Raw genomic sequence first — 15,888 nt, forward strand, 5'->3', positions numbered from 1 at the left:
GGGGGTCTTCCTCTCTGAGGATCTTTAAAAAAAATAGAGAAGAGCCTTTCAGCTGTTTCACTCTGTAGTTTCTCATTAACCCACTCAACTGGCTCACTCCCCCTTCTTCGGCTGAATAGAGAGAGGCATGCTTCAATGCTAGATCATTCCCTTTATGGGCTTCTGCTTCTGGGCATGCACAACCGACCCTTAAGGAAAGATATCCGAGAACCACAGTGACCTCTTTCTACGCATTTACCCTTTGCTTCCTTAGCTTGCTCTAATAATTACCAGCCACAGCACTCATAAATTACATCCATGCCAGGTAAAAGGTACTGCAATTTAAAAAGAAAAAAGGGTTTGAGTCAGGCTACCTTTTGCTTGATGATCACTGAGGTCCCAGATTTGTTTTCTATTCAATAAAAGGAGGATTGAAAACTAGTATTTCTTGCCACCATGCAAGTAGCCTGCCCTAGTGGATGGAGCATAGGACTGGGTGTCAGGAGATTTATGATCATGGGCATGTCATTTCACTTTTCTGGGCCTCAGTTTCTTCATCTGTAAAATGGAGATTAGATAGATTCCTGTTCTCCCTTCCCCTAGACTGTGAACCCAGTGTGAGATGGGGGCTGCATCCAATCTGATTGTCCTATAACTACCCCAATGCCTGGCACAAATATTATTATTATCATTATTATTATTTGCCCAAGACATACTAGGGAGGGCTCATAGAGACAAGGCTATAGGTTTGTGTTGAGTGTTTCTTTTATGACTCCTGATGGGTCTGGAAATCTACATGCCTGACTACTCATTTCTGAGAGTGCTGGATTTTAGGGACCTAAGTGGGCACCAGGGTGAGTCAAAAACAGCCACCTGGAAAATACTTTTTCTATCATAAAATCAGGGCTTTGGGGATAGGCCCAAAGATGGGATTTGTGCCCCCACAATGGGAAAACCTTATGTATCCATCTCAGAGATGTCAGATGGCAATGAACAGCAAGCTCGTGGGGCGAGAACATGTCTACCAACTCTGTTGTATTGTACTCTCCCAAGCACTTGGTACAGTGCTCTGTATACTGTAAGCACTCAATAAATTCCACTGACATTGATTTTCTCCATCTCTCCTGCCCTTCTCTCTTGAGGGAACCTACTTCTTCCATTCTCCAGTCCATATTTGACTCTGTTGCTAGAATAGTTTTTCTAAAATGACAATCTGCACACATCTCTACCCACCTCAAAAACCTTCCAGTAATTACTTATTCCTTTTCACATCAAGCCTAATCATTGCCTTTAAGGCCCTCTGAATGAACGGACCCTCTCCTTTCTAATTATCCACACTTTCCCCACTATGCCTCAGTTAACACTTTTTGATTCTCCCAAACTAACCTATTCACTGTGCCTCGTTCTCATCTCTCCTGCTGCCGACCTCTTGTTCTTGTCCTCCACTCAGCTGGGAGCTTCCTCCCACTTCAATCCAACAGAACATAGATTTCCGTAACACACCACCTCCCAGCAGCCTTTCCTGATTAATCTCCAATCCCCTCACCCTACTTCCCTCCACACTGCCACTTCAGCACGTCCACGTCACCTAAGCTCTTGGATACTCATAGACCTCTGTTGAATTTATACCCTTGTGCTTTCCTTGTAGCTGTAATTTATTTTAGTGTTTGTCTCCTCAGGTAAACTGTTAGCTCCTTGAAGGCAGAGACTGTGTCTCCCAACAATATTGTTCTCTCTCAAACACTCAGTACAGTACTCTGTGCATACTGGGCACTTAAGAAATACCATTTACTGATTATTGATTCTCTCAGTATTGTGCTTTTCTATTAATAATAATAATGTTGGTATTTGTTAAGCACTTACTATGTGCAGAGCACTGTTCTAAGCGCTGGGTAGACAGAGGGGAATCAGGTTGTCCCACGTGGGGCTCACAGTCTTCATTCCCATTTTACAGATGAGGGAACTGAGGCATAGAGAAGTGAAGTGATTTGCCCACAGTCACACAGCTGACAAGTGGCAGAGCCAGGATTTGAACTCATTAGTCATTCAGTGGTATTTATTGACTGCAGAGTACTGTACTAATCGATGGGAAAATACAGTGTAATAGAGTTGGTAGACACGATCCCTGCCCAAAAGGTACTTACTGCCTATTGTGTCTTTTCATACTTGTCTCCCTTTCCTGCTTTTTTCCTCCTTACTGTGTCAGACTTTTAGTCCCATCCCCTGGAAGCTCTACTTCCTATCCTCCTCTCGGCACTGGAAAATATGGTCAGTTTGGGTTTGCCCTCGATCCAGTTGTGGTTAAAATGGAAAGATCTATTGGAAAATTGTCAGACATCCCACAATTTCCTGGTGTTTACACAATAACACTATTCCTCCTCTCACAGCCCATACTGCAACTTAATAGTCATCATTATCAGCAGCAGCAGCCTTTGTTCAGGATCTTCTGTGTACAGAGTACAGTGGACTAGCACATGGGAAACACACAACAGCACTAAAAGACATGGTCCCTGACCTTGCAGAGCTTGCAAACTCATGACTTTAGGCATCCTCCATTTCTTTCCTTCTTTGTAATTCACAGTCTGTCCTGAGCTGGTTTGGCAGGGCATTCGGCCCAAATGGACTTGCCGGGGAGTGGACCTGAATCATGTGACAGCTTCCAGAGGGGATGACCTGGGACTGGACAGGATGTCAGCTGAGTCCTGAGATGAACACCCTCTGGATCAATCTCAGTTCATACTTGTAACCTCAGGGGCTGAGCAGGACCCGGGCTACATTCCAGGGGCAGGATGAAGAGCCCCAAGACTAGGAAGGTCTTTCGATTCACTCGGTGCTTACAGATGCTTTATTCCTCTACGTAAGGTGAATATCCCATAGTCTCACTTTTATCTCTGTATAAATCTATGCATACATGTCATTGATGACTGGTGGTTTTTAGGATGCTGAAGTGCTGTGAGTTGATCCTAGAAGGTTTGTTGGAGGAGGTGGGCTTTTAGAAGGGCACTGAACGTGGGGAGAACAGTGCACTGTTAGATTTAGGGAATGTACTGTGCTCGTTCATTCTTATTTATTGAGCGCTTACTGTGAGCAAAGCACTGTACTAAGCCCTTGGGAGAGTACAATCTAACAATAAACACATTCCCTGCCCACAAGAGAAGTGATTTTTTTTCTAACCACATGCTTTATTAGCCCTGCTTCCAAGTGCTCATGAGGAATGGAAATCAACATGCCTCCCTGACTGATGATCCATCAGTGGCATTTGAGTGTCTGCTGTGCACATAGTATTGTAGTAAGTGCTCAGGAGGGCACAATTCACAGTACAATACAATATACATGATCCCTGCTCTCAAGGATCTTGCAATCTAGCAGATGGAGTTTTTGGCGCTGTTTGAGCCCGGTCCACGTGACTCACCGTTGCTCAGCTGCTCTCCCCTGCTCCTGGCGATCGCAGGATAACCTCCAGAATGCAGGAGGTTAAGAAGGTAGGGGTTGGATTTAGGTGTAATTGCTGAAAAAGGGGAGGACAACTGTGGAATTTAGTCAAATGCCAATGGGGTATATTTGGGAACTGGAGTCGGGGAATGGGCCCAAAAGGCAGAGTTAGAAAACCTTTTCAAAGAGAGGTGGGATAGTTTTTGGTTGTGTTTTTTTTTTTCAGTGCTTTGAGCGCTAGGCCCAGGGAGGGGCAATTTGAAAGGATTCCAGGGAAAATGATCTAATGCCCCTCGTAAAACGTTAATGCTTCTTTTCGGGCCTGAAAAAAGGGGAATACAAAAGGGCAGATCAAGAGGGTGAATTGAGGCCACCGGGGGCCTCCGGCAGGCTTCCTCTAAGGAACCGAGCAGGCTACAGGATCACCTTGATTTCCCTAGGCCTCTCTCTCTAGGATATTCTGTCCCGTCCGGTGGAGTGGGGGGGGGGGGGGGGTGAGGGATTTAGCTTTCTCCGGGGAAGGGTCCTCGAGCAGGGAGGGGCTTGGGCAGGTCCTTTCCCTGCCTACCAGTCTCCTTTCTGTCTGGGGTCTCCGAGGGGGTGACGGTGGTGGTGGTGGTGGAGTTTTCCTCCTTGCAAGGGGGCAGGCTCTCCAACTGAGCGTCGCAGGATTGGTTAGGGAAAATCCTCTCCCCCCCCTTCCCCCTCCTCCTGCTGGGTGTGTTTCAAGTCGGCCCATTTGCAAAGGCAAATGGGGAGAAGGCAAGGGGAGGAAAAAAAAAGAAAGAAAGAAAAGAAGAAGAAGAAGAAGAAGTGGCCGCGGCGGGCCCGCATTCCTGGCATTCCAGCGCTGTGACGTCCCCGAGGACGGAGCCCCGGGGCCGCCCCCTCCGTGCTCGCCTCCGTGCTCTCTGCTCCCCCTGCTCAGTGCTCCCCTCTCCGCCCAGCCTGCGACCTCCCTGCCGGACCCCAAACTTCGTGCACAACTTTTCCCCAGTGCAGCGGGCTCGGGGCAGGTTGTTGGAGGCGCTGGGTCCCCCGTCCCGTCCCCCACCGCCCCCCAGGACCGGCGCCCGCTGACACCCCCCCCGCCCGGCCCGAGCGGAAACCTCCGGCCTCCTCCTCCTCCTCGTCCTCCGGCCCGGCCCCTCCCCCGCCCAGGCCGACGAATAAATTCCTGGGGGACCCGGAGCCGAGACACGGGGAGGGACGCGGGGCCGTGTAAGCAGGTAAGAGGGGCGCGGGACGGGTCGGGAGTGGAGGCAGGCTGCCTGGAGGAGGCTGCAGAGCCAGGTTGGGGGGTGGGGGTGGGGGACGTGTTGCGGGGAAGGGGTCGAGCTGGACTTGCTTGGGACGGGGGTCGGGAAGAGGTGGGACCGTAACATGGAGCGCCTCCCGCCCCCTCCCCAATCCCGGGTGTGGTTGAGGAACGGCCCCCTCTCCCCTCCATCCCGTCCCCAGGAGGCCGCTTAGTGTTCCCCCACTGAGTTTGGGGGGCCCGGCAGTCCCCGGGGAGAAGCGGGATCCCCTCCCTCTCCGTCTGTCTGACCCCCAGGTCCTGTCCCTCCTCCCCCCCCCCCCCCCCCGCTGCCCTGCTCCTTTAACCAGACGGGTCTCCGGGGGGGGGTGGGGGGGCAATGAAGAAGCAGCATGGAGCAGTGGGTAGAGCCCGGGCCTGGGAGTCAGGAGGTCACGGGTTCTAATCCCGACTCCTTCACTTCCCTGCCCGGTGATCTTAGGCGAGTCGCGTCACTTCTCTGGGCCCCAGTTACCCCAGCTGGAAAATGGGGATCGAGACTGGGAGCCCAACGTGGGACAGGGACTGTGTTCAACCAGACTTGCTTGTATCCACCCCGGAGCTTAGAACAGTTCCTGGCACATAGTAAGCGCTTAGCAAGTACCCTAATTATCATCCTCATCATCATGAAGAGGGCAAAGGAGGCACCGTTCTCTGGGCAGACCCGTTTGAAAGCCTCTCCCCTTCTCGGATCTTAATCTTCCTGCCTTTCCTCCACAAACCCGTAGGCTTGGAGCACTTCTCAGGTGGGCCACTGAGCTTCATTGCTGGAAAGTTGTGGGCAGGGAACGTGTAGACCAACTCTGATGCGTTATAGTCTCCCAAGCGCTTAGTAGAGTGATCTGCCCGCAGTAAGCGCTCGATATATATCATTGATTGAACATGCAGTAAGGAAAATTCTCCTCACTCCCTTCTTTTCCACTTCTCCCCCGACTTTCCCCTTTTCCCCTCAACCTCTTTCTATTCTTTTCTAACCCCCTTTTTTATCATCTTCCCTTTTTCCTCCTCTGCCCCTTTCCTGTCTTTTTCCTCTTTCCTCCCTCTCCCATTCCTTCTCTCTCTTCCTCCGTTAGCCAGAGATTCCTAGGCCTGATGCTTTGCAGAGTTTTTCCATAGAGATCTTCCTCCCCACTCCCACTCCTTCCAGTGGGAAAGGAAATAAAATAGGGAACAGTAACTCCTTTACTACCTCCTCCACTTCAACACCCAGAAAAGAGACTAGGAAGAGGGGTCTGAGGGCCACAAGAAACCCTGGGTCAGATTCCATATGGATGGGGCCAGCTTCTTCCTCTATCTTTAGATGTTGATGAAATGTGATGGGTAGCTGGGGGGGATGGGGGAGGGAGCGGACTTATCCCCCTGTCATTCGCCAATTGGCATTTATGCCGGAGGGGCCTCCTCTCCAACACCACCTCCAACTATGAGGCCACCTCCAGTTCAGGGAGTCATGGCACAGAAGCCATATGTAGGACTGCTCTATAACAAGCTATGTTAGACAGGAGAAGACATTTCAGGGGTGCTGGAGAACTTTGCTGTTAACCCTCACTAATTAGTGTCGGAGCAAGGAACTAGTAGGTCCCATTGCCTGGGCCTATTAGTAGCAGTAGAGCAAGGCACTGTAGTAAGTACTTGGGAAGTTTACTACAGGCTTCCTGGCTCCGAGGAGCTTCCACTCCAGTGTGGAGGCAGACAGCTCTAGAAATATTCATGAGCGGTGGAATCGGAATAAAGGAAAGTGGATGCTCAATTGAATGTACCTATATACACGGGTGCTGAGAATGGACAGAAATAAGTGAATGCGTAACTGCAAGAAGACCTAATACTACTCCAGTCAGAACTGAGTATTAGCCTGTGAGAATATGGGCAGGGAATGTCTCTGTTGTACCTTCCCTCTCATTGCACCCAGTGGACACTCGGTAAATAGTGTTACTGCTTCAAGCTTAGCTCTAGCCAAAGCTTGGCCACAACCTCCAAGCAGAAGTGCCATAGAAACCTTTATGTCAAGGGGCTGAGAACCCAAAGTGTTTGCTCTTCTTATTTTACTGGAATGGGAGAGAGAAATCAAAGAACCACCATTGGTATTTTGCCAGTTGTAAGCACCATATTGGTATGTGTCACCATGTGGACTTTAGTGTTTCCACTTGCCAAAGCTGTCATCATTACCACAGTGCAGTTATAAATGTCATTTTGCCCTTTACCCGGTCTGCATCAAGGATTGATGCATCCTGGTAGCTGCAAAGACGTAGTAAAATAAACACAGTAGCTTTTGCTTGGTTCTCAGATGGATCCTCTCGTGAGATCCTGTTTTAGAAGGAACCATTTTAGCGTTTTTAATTCTCTCTTAACTCTCTGAGGTTTTCATAATGTAGCTCTCTGAGGGCCTCCTAGGGACAGTAACCAGCCTGGGAGGAGTACGGGCTTCTAGGCACAAGTAGCTGTGAATCCCTGGAACAACCCCAACCTCCACTCTTAATCAGTGGTATTTATTGAGTGCTTACTGTGTGCCGAACACTGTACTAAGCACATATGATTTCAGTAAGTTCTTCTGCCCTTGAAATAGATGTATTTATAGAAGTTTACTCAAGCTAGCAGTGCCAAGAAAATGTGGGGGGGTTATTCCAACCCTTGGAAAGAAAGATTCATGAGTTTCCAGGATATGTTTCCTTTTAGAGTTAAATCATAGGAAAACCAGATTGCAAGCTTTTTCTGGGAAAGGATCAGTCCTACCAGTAATATTGGACTCTCCCAAGTGTTTAGAAAGGTGTTCTCTTCATAATAAGTGCTCAACAAATGCCACTGATTAATCTAAAAGGTCAGAGTGGGCCAGAGGGGTGATTTCTGCTTGGGGATTGTGCAGGCCTTTTGCCTCTCTTCATTCCCCTACCTGCTGCCCACGGTTGAAGAATTTCATTGCTTCCGTAGCACCTCAGAGGGAAAGCATGGAGTGGGTGGGGGGGAAGGTATACGGGGAAGTTTAGTTGCTTAATCATTATTAACTTTGGACAGAGGCTTGGCGACTAATATGCCTAATATGCATTTTGTGGAATGAGCTGTGGTATTCGAGAATGTATTCATTCAGTGGTATTTATTGACCGTTGACTGTGTGGAAAGCCCTGTACTGAGTGCTTTGCACTGTACTAATGCAATCCTAGTGCTCCATTCTTGTGGATAACCAGAAGTTGAAAGTATCAGGTACCGTCTCTGAATTCTTTTCCTCATTTTTCAATCAGTCCATTAATTGTAATTTTTGAGTGCTTTTGGTGTGCAGACCACTGTACTAAGCACTTGGGAGAGTACAATAAAACAGAGTTGGTAGACATGTTCCCTGCCCACACTGAGCTTACCATGTTGGTTGGGGGAGGGCAGAAATTAATATAAACAAATAACAGTTAGATATGTAAGTGCTGTGAGACTGAGGGTGAGGTGAATAAAGGCTGCAAATCCAAGTGCGATCCGAATGATTTTGCCCAGGCATCCACATGCTTTGCCTATGAATGAGGTATTTATTGCTAAAATCTATTTTTCCCCTTTACAATAGCCTTATGTTATTGACCTACATGCCAGCACACATGTTGCAACAGCCATAACAGCTTGCCTTTGAATCCATAGCTGACTGGCCCTGAGCAAACCTGCTTACCTGGGGCTGCCAAGTGGCTTGTCGGCCCGGGGAAGTGCAAAGGCGCAGGATGGAACAGTGCAGAGGCCGGCTTGGGGAGCTGGAGTCGTGTTGCGCTCAAAAATGCCTTCTGGGGCTCCGGGCGACAGGACCGATCAATCAGTCGTATTTATCGAGCGCTTACTATGTGCAGAGCACTGTACTAAGCACTGGGAGAGTACAGTACAACAGAATTAGCAGACACGTTCCCTGCCCATAACGAGCTGACAGCCTAGAGGAAGGTGCTTGTTGAAGGGGACTGCTTACCATTGGCAGGCAGGCAGCCAGCCAAACTTGTGCCAATCTAAGAATGCAAGTACTTCCTTCCTTAAGGAAGATCCAGAGCCTTAAGGAATAAGGAAGAAAGACTTTTTTGTTGTTTTCCCCACATACAACCCTCTAGACTCTCAACTCAGTGTGGGCAGGGAATGGGTATAGAAACTTTATTATATCGTACTATCCCAAGCGCTTAGTATAGTGCTCCGCACACAGTAAGCACTCAGTAGATACATTTGATTGAGTGATTACAATAGACTGCCGTGGGCATAAAGTTGGGACTGAAAAGCAAGGAAATTCCCTGCAAGGGTGTCTTGGGAACCTTCAGTTTTTCTGTAGTGCCCGAGTATTTTGTAACCTCCTTCCACTCCTAAGGTACCTCATGCATTAATGGTGTTTATCATCTGAGGAGCTGGAAAGTATTTGACAAACATTAACTCATTGATCTTCCTAACTTCCCCTGAGGGAGGAAGCGCCCAGAGGACTGAGTCATGTCGTTGGACAGGTGGGTGTGTGTTCTTTCCATGGAAAGGAGAGTTGCAGCCAAGCATTCAGTGTTACCTATGTTCCAGGCTTTAGTTAGGGCCAAACTCATAGGTTCTCAGATGCCTATGCCTATATTTTTTATATACGTGGATAATTATGTCTATCAGGTGCCCTTTAACTTTTGGAAGGCACGGAGGATAGGGACTGGAAAATTCAGTCTCAGCTACCAGGGAAGCAGAGTCGGAATCGGTGCCCTCTCTGCCCATCGTATCACTTTCATTACCATGTATTTAGCACAACCTTGGGTAAAATGCATATTCTGAGTTTTGATCCTTTGGTAGAGGATGTGATACAGGGCCTGTGGACAAAGTTTTTAGCGTGCCTATGGATACAGTAGAAACAATGACTCAGAATTTCCTCTTTTTTGGGTGGAAGACTGGGTTAACATTGGTTTAATGTCTTTTTTTTTTTTAAAAAAAGAAAATGGCCCAGCTAGCAAGTATTGACTTGGTTCTCTTTTGGTACTGTGGCATTGATTGTATTGCACACAGCGCTCAATAAATATGATAGACTGATATGTACATTCGTGCTGCGGGGCTGAGGTTGGGGTGAATTCAGTTATAAATTAAAGCGCGAGGGTGACCCAAAAGGGAGAGGGACCAGGGGAAATGAGGGCTTAGTCGGCGAAGGCCTCCTGGAGGAGAGGAGTTGGTAGTGAGATCGATGAGATTGATGTACAGTGAATAAGTTGGCATTAGAAGAGCTACTGGGACTGTGTCTGACCCGATTGTATGGCATCAACCTCAGTGCTTAGCACAGTGGCCAAGAATAAACCCTTAACAAATACCCCAGTTATGATTGTTACTATTACATTTAGTGTGGGGGTACCGAATGGCTATTAAATGCTTAATTATATTAAGCCTTTTGAAGCCTACCTGTCTTCAGGTGTCCCTCCTTAGGAATCTTCTCCCTTCCATCTCTTCAACAGCTTCTCAGCTGGGGGTAGGCAAAAATTCTTTCCTTTCACCAGAAATATTGGAAAACACCTATCAGAGGATAACGTAGGATCGACTGGGGCCCTGTTGTATGAGAGAAGTGATTTAGCAGCAGCAGCAATGTCTTCATTTAATGTTTGTTGGTCATCACCCCGTTCACAAAGTTATGCAGACCATGATCTAAATGAACCTGGATTTGTTTTTTCTGGTATCTGTGAAGCGCTTACTATGTGCTAGGCACTGTACCCTGGGGTAGATACAAACTGATCAGGTTGGACGCAGTTCATGTCCCACATGGGGCTCACAGTCAATCCCCATTTTACAGATGAGGTAACTGAGGGACAGTGAAGTGACTTTGCCTGGGGTCACACTGCAGACAAGTGGCAGAGCCAAAATTAGAACCCAGGTCCTTCTGACTCCCAGGCCCATGCTCTGTCGACTAGGCCACACTGCTTCTCATGCTCTCCTTATCTCCAGCCTCCACGGAACTAGCCTTTGGTTGCCGAGCTGAATTCTGCCCAAGTTGAAATCCTCCAGGAGTGTGTAGTGAAACCTGGCCAGGGGTGCTGATGGTAGCAATGTCTGTCTTCCCCTCTAGATCGATAACTCCTTGTGGGTAGGGATCGTGTGTACCAAGTCTATTGTTTCGTCCCCTCCCAAGTACCTAGCACAATGTTCTGTGCACAGTAATCGCTCACTAAATGCCATTGATTGATAATATAACTTATGACAAGCCCACTTAGAGCAGTGCACTGTACTTACTGGGTGCCTGGAAAATACAGAATAGCAAAGTGGCACATTCCTTGCTCCAAAGGAACTTACACATTAATGGGGTGGCAAATATAAAAATCTTTACAATGAGAGGAGCAAAGATAAATGAATTGAGAGGACATGTTTGCATGAGTCCTAAAGATGGGGGAAGTAAATGAAAAAGTGCTAGTTTTGCTTTCACTTCTAATAGGTACTAAAGGGACTTCTGCTCATGTACAAATTCTTGGTGCCACAGCTACCATATTTGTAGGGTGTCACTGCCCACCACCAGAGGAGATCTGAAATAAGGGTCCCAAGAGCTAGCCTGAGGCCCTCCCATTCCCGGGTCTGGAGTCTTTGGGACATGAGCTCCAGAACTGGTGTCTTTTTCCCACTTGTTCCTCAGAATATCATATTTTATTTATACAAGGACTTTTCCTTTAAACTTGCTTGAAACTGCACCTCAGTATTTCACTTCATCCTTCCCTCTTCCCTTCATTTGTATAAGTCTCCTTGAATTCTCCAAAATGAGGTCATTCGTGCATGAAAAATTGCATTCAATTAGGTAACATTGCAATTTTGAATACCAAAATCCAGCTCGTATCATTGATAGGGCTGTTGTAAGCCGCTTTCCTCCTGTAGCAATTATGTATCTATCTTCCATACTCTGTTATATGAGCACTAATTCCCGGTACATGTCCCCTTTCCTTCTTCCTTCTATCTGCAGTTTCTTTTATTGTCTGTGTCCCCTGCCAGATTGCAAGCTCCTTGAGGGCAGGGATCATGCCTAACAACTCGATTGAACTTTCCCAAGCACTTAACAGTACTGTGCATACAGTCACTCCAAAAATACTATCGATTTGATTAATTTATGTAGACTGTAATCTCACTGTGGGCAGGAAATGTATTGTACAACGTTGTTGTATTGTACTCTCCCAAGTGCTTAGTACAGGGCTCTGCACATAGTAAACGCTCAATAAATATAATAGATTTTGCTCCATTTTCAAAGAAAAGAGTTTGCAAACAGCATTCAGTTTCTTTTTTGTTTACAGGATCTGAGTTACTACTTTTGAAACTACAACAAATAGATTTCACACAATTCTACATATTTTCTTTTTAGTAAAAAAGCATCATTTAAATGGCAGTGACGTTCAAAAATATATTTTAAATGAAAGTGCATTCTCGCTTTTCAGGTATTTTAGGAGGGTGAGTGGTAGAGAAATGTATATTTTTGTTTTGTTATTGTAGCCACTTACCAACTCCTGTAATATAGGCCCTTGGTTTAGAAGCTCTGGGGAAAGAACATTTTGAGGGCATTGATGATACTTTTTCTTAACAAAACCATATGCTTATGGACTACATGTCCTTAACTCTGTAACTTCCCAAGTTTCAGGTTCTACCAACTGGAAACTAGGCAGTTGTGTTCTGCTGCTCACTCCCCAATTATGCACAGTTGTGTCGGATCACCTGAGGATTTGCTTCCCCGTGCCTGTCATGCACTTGTACTAAGCGCTTGGGAGAGTACAGCAGAATTGGTAGACCCCACCCACCACGAGATTCTAGCCTTTGAAACGTTTCTGCTGGTCCCTTGTTTTCAGTTTCCCTATCCCATCTTGTCCAGCAGCAATTATTTGGGTGTCCTTTTGTCTCCAGTCTTTCCCCCATCCTTTCTGGCAAAAGCTTGCGGCAGCCAGTGCTGAGACGCCAGTGGACCGATGCAATTTCAGGACCTGGTTGATAAAATCTAGGCAACGTGGATAACATTTTAGAACAGGGTGGCAGAACCATGGCTCGTGGGCCATACCCAGCTCTTCTTTACTTGTCACGTGGCTTGCACGTCAATCAAGCAAGGATATAGAATGCCTACTGTGTGCAGAGCACTGTACAGTAGAGTTGGTAGCCACCATCCCTGCCCTCAAAGAGTTTATAATCTTGTATAGGAGACAGACATTAAAATAAATTACTGATAGGGGAAGCAGTGTATAAGGAAATGGGCATAAATGTGGTGGGCACTGTCTCCTGCAGTTTGTAGCTGCTGCAGCAGGCTACAGAGTGTATCATTTCTCGCACCGTTTTTGCAATGGCCACGTACTGGGCCCTAGGGCCCTGGCTAGGGAGAAGTGAAGGCCTCATACCCTGCTCCAGCTGTCTCCTGTTCCCCATTACCTCCCTCCCACCCCCCACACCCACCACAGACTCCCACACATAATGGTCAAATTATCAACATTCTTCAAGTCTCCCTCTTGGGTGAAGTTATAGTGAAACTATAGTGAAATAACTGCTGAGTTATTGAGTTACTATTATTATTGTTACTACTATACTTGTTAAGTACTTATTATGAGTCCAGCACTGTTCTAAGGGTTGGGGTGGATGCAAGTTTATCAGGGCAGACACAGTCCCTGTCCCACTTGGGGCTCACAGTCTTAGGTTGGGAGAATAGACATTGAATCCCCATTTTACAGATGAAGAAACTGAGGCCCAGAGAAGTGACATGACTCACCCAAGGTCACACAGCAGGCAAACTGCTGAGCCGAGGTTAGTACCTAGGTTCTCCTCCTCCCAGTCCCGTATTCTTTCCACGATCAATCAGTCGCATTTGAGCGCTTACTCTGTGTCGAGCGCTAGACCAGATGTCCAAATGTCATTCTCTCATCGGGTGATTGAATATATGCAGTTTTTCCATTGCAAGTATTTTAGAGATGCTCTTCTAGTGTTGTACATCTATCTGGATAGAAGATGAGATGAGATATCAGAAGAAAGGGCAGTGGGCACATTCCCCGACACCAGTCGAACTTGCTCTCATCTGTATTTTTGGTGTCCAACTTCCCTAGACTGTAAGATCCTTGGGTGCAGCAAACAGGCCTATTAATTCTAGCGTAGTCTCCCAAGCGCTTAGAATAGACCTCTGCACACGGTAAGGGCTTAAGCAATGCTACTGACTGATTGGTGCAGCAAGAGTTGCCTTACTGTGGGTTTTGCCAAGAACACAACCTTCACATGGTAGGAGAGCTGCCTGCATTGTAGTGTTGATTACCAGCTGATGTTTAGCTAAGCAGATGGAAGCAGTTGTTTAGCTTCTTGTGGTTTCAGCAACACTGCCCACACTGCTGTGAAATCTTCCCTGACGATCGGTCTGTCAAATATCCGCATGGCTCTGGTGAAATCTGTATGTTTCAATCTCTGGGAATGCTATTGTTTCTCTGTTTTGAGTTATTCATGGTGGTGACTCCTTTGCCAGTAGCTTGCTGCCTCTGCTCAGATGTAAACAAGTGTGCATGAAGAGCGATACTGTTTCACTCCTCATTTCACTCCTCAAAAGGCAACACTGAGACAGAGATTCTTTTTCCCCCTTCCTCTTTTAAAAATGGGTGCAATGAAGTGGCATTTGTTAAGGAAAGAAAATATTAAGTTGTGCGCAGTCAGACCAATATTCATTTCACAACGAAAGCACTTGAAGAAAATGACTGTTGTGAACATTTCCTGAAATTTTCTTTATTAATTGAAGGGTTTTTTTTTTTAACAGTATTTGTTACGGGCTAATTAGTTGCCAAGCACAGGGGTAGATACAAGATAATCAGATGAGTGATTGTGCATGTCCCATGTGGGGCTCACACGCTTGATTCCCATTTTACAGATGAGGTATTTTAGGCACAGAGAAGTAAAGTGACTTGTCCAAGGGCACACAGCAGACAAGAGCCAGAATTGCGATTAGAACCCAGAGCCTTCTGACTCAGCCTCATGCTCTGTCCACTAGACCATGATAGTGGGATTATATGTGATTCATAGTTCCACCCCTAAAGTTCTTAGAGGACTCCTTTCTGGTGCTAGTTCAACTTGTCAATAGATATTTATTTTCCACATTCATCATTTCTATCAACCAGTTGTTGTGTGTATTTATTGTAAACAATGTAGAAGGTCTACACAGAACTAAAATGATGTACATCTTGCTATATCAATGTTTGGTTTGTATTTTGAAAACAGTTGACCTTGTATGAGGAAATATGGCCTTCCACAGGATACCTGTTCTGGGCAGGAAAAATGTCTTTCACTGACAAATTCGTCCAACTTCAGGGCCATAATATGCGTAATGAAGGATTACAATGTTTTATGTTTTATGAAGGGTGAGCTGGGCTATTACAGGGTCAGCCGTGAGGGTGAGAGCTGGCAATTTGGTTTCCTTTGAGGCTCCGTGTGGCAATTAGCGTTGGCTTCTGTCGCTGAAATCCTGTGATCTGTTAGGTTTCATTTTTTCATTATGCATTTTATAAAACATACTTCAGGATGAGAGCACCCATTTATTAAGTATAAGCATATTTCCAAATTAATTTTTAAAAATGAAAGTATCTTTTAAAATGCCTGTATTTAAGTGTGTGGATTATGGTAATACTTTATGGAGTATGTGTTTCAAATCAGCATTTTAAAGATCACATAGGTCAGAAACTCAGGTGAGGCTTGGACACCTGGGAAACAGTCATACAGCTGAAGCCTTGCTTTAACTTTTTATATGACTGGTGTGAAAGTGAATAGAGGCCACGTGTAGATAAACTGTCTTCTATATTGTTCTAGTGTACTCTTTAGAAAACAGTTGCTCTATTTAAAAATCTGAAGAAGAGAGAATCAATCATATAGGTTATTGTGGTTAAAGGCCACTTTTACTGTTTTCAGTTGAGATTCGCTCAGAAGGCCAAGAAGGAGCAGTGTCATTTCCTTTGCCTTTATTTGGGTAACTGGGGCTAGGTAGTCCGCCTCTGCCATTTGAGGGGCATTCTCGTTTTCATTCCTTGGGAGCGATAGCTGAAGAAAATTTCAGGTAGACCATTAAATCGTCTTCATTTCATCAGCTGGGAAAAACCCAAAGCAGTAGAATAATCTAAGATACCTGAGTGAAACCAAGTGCCAGCATATATTCCAAAAATAGTTTTTAATTGAATCAAAAAAACCTGCCATCTAAGAACCTCAGTACTAGTGGCATTTATTGAGTGCCCACTTCAGTCTTTGGTATTTATTTAGGACTTGTT

At 46.1% G+C, this 15,888-nt stretch overlaps 1 protein-coding gene across 3 annotated transcripts in view; it reads left to right on the forward strand.

The window, feature by feature from the left end:
- The window catches only part of PTPN14 (protein tyrosine phosphatase non-receptor type 14), a 170,989-nt gene that overhangs the window by 25,731 nt on the left and 129,370 nt on the right, over positions 1 to 15,888 (forward strand). The window contains exon 1 of one of the 3 annotated variants that reach the window (XM_001511252.4): positions 4,536 to 4,640. The exons of the other annotated variants lie outside the window; for them this stretch is intronic. The gene's annotated coding sequence lies outside the window, so the exon portion shown is untranslated. Of the gene's footprint in view, positions 1 to 4,535; positions 4,641 to 15,888 lie in introns of those variants that run through there. 3 annotated transcript variants of the gene reach the window in all.

Source organism: Ornithorhynchus anatinus, chromosome 19 (assembly GCF_004115215.2).
Source record: "Ornithorhynchus anatinus isolate Pmale09 chromosome 19, mOrnAna1.pri.v4, whole genome shotgun sequence".
NCBI classification, from domain to species: domain Eukaryota; kingdom Metazoa; phylum Chordata; class Mammalia; order Monotremata; family Ornithorhynchidae; genus Ornithorhynchus; species Ornithorhynchus anatinus.